We start from the raw sequence: 1,274 nt of genomic DNA, 5'->3' as shown, positions 1-1,274 counted from the left end.
AAATGTTTCTATAGATTTGACAAAGTTGGAAATATCATTTTTTAGTTCCCTAACCTCAGTTTTCAAAATTTTCTTTTATGTATCCTCGTCAGGAGGATGAGTTTCAGCTATTTTCTTATTAAGAATTTTTTGTTTCTCAGAATTTTGAAAGTGAGATTGCTGTAAATCTTGAATGATTTTAACATATTCATCATTCTTTTTATGTAGCTCCTCATTTTGTTTCTTTATCTCAACAAGTTGGTTTTTTTGAGACATGCATTTTTGAGATAAAGTGTATGAGTCATTTAAAAGGCTATCAAATTCAATTTTATAGTGTCCCATCTTGTTGCATCCATAACAAGTTATTTGACTTTTGTCAATTTTTTCTTTTTGAGGAGGTCCTCTATTCTGTCCTCTTCTGTTTGACATCCTCTGGATTTTTCTGGAAATCAGAACGAGGTCATCCTCATCCTCAAACAGAGGATACTCTGCGTTTTCCTTTGTTATGACATCTTCATTCTTCTTGGAGGATGAGCTTTCTGTTTGGCTAGTTTATAAAGCAATCATTCTTCCCTTTTTGTTTGGTTTATCAGCCAACAACAATGGTTCATGAGCTCTTAGAGTTCCAACCAAATCTTCTAATTTCATGTTGGTCAAATCTCTTGCTTCTGTAATGGCAGTTACCATTGGCCTCCATTCTTTTGGTAAACTCCTTAGAATTTTTCTTATCCTTTCTTGAACGGAGTATACCTTTCCAAGAGATCTCAAGTTATTCAATAAGATGGTTAACCTTGAGAACATTTCATCAATATTTTCATCCTCCTTCATTTTGAATAGTTCGAAATCCCTTACTCCCATGTCTATCCTTGCTTCTTTTACATGGCTTGATCCTTCATGATGAATCCTTAGAGTATCCCAGAGCTCTTTAGCGTTTTTGCATTCTTCAACTCTGTCATACTCTTCCCTGCTCAAAGCACACGTTAGAAATAAATGAGCTTTAGAGTTTAGGAGTACCTTTGCATTTTCATCAGCCGTCCATTGTGCTTGAGGTTTCTCATCGGAGGTTGCATCTGCGTTGTTGGTCCTGATGACATGATCTCCATTTTCCACCACAGACCACATGTTGTTGTCTTGTGATATGAGAAATAACCTCATCTTACCTTTCCAATGATAGTAATATGTACCATCAAAGTAGGGAGGTCGGCTGGATGATCCTCCTTCAGGGATGTACTTAGCTTTTGACATTTTTCTTTTTGGATCTTTTTCTCTTACACTGTTAGGTGTATTTTTTAGAG

The sequence above is a fragment of the Cicer arietinum genome, chromosome 5 (genome assembly GCF_000331145.2).
Source record: "Cicer arietinum cultivar CDC Frontier isolate Library 1 chromosome 5, Cicar.CDCFrontier_v2.0, whole genome shotgun sequence".
Lineage (NCBI taxonomy): Eukaryota > Viridiplantae > Streptophyta > Magnoliopsida > Fabales > Fabaceae > Cicer > Cicer arietinum.
The sequence above is the reverse complement of the archived record's forward strand: the minus strand, read 5'-3'. Positions refer to the sequence as shown.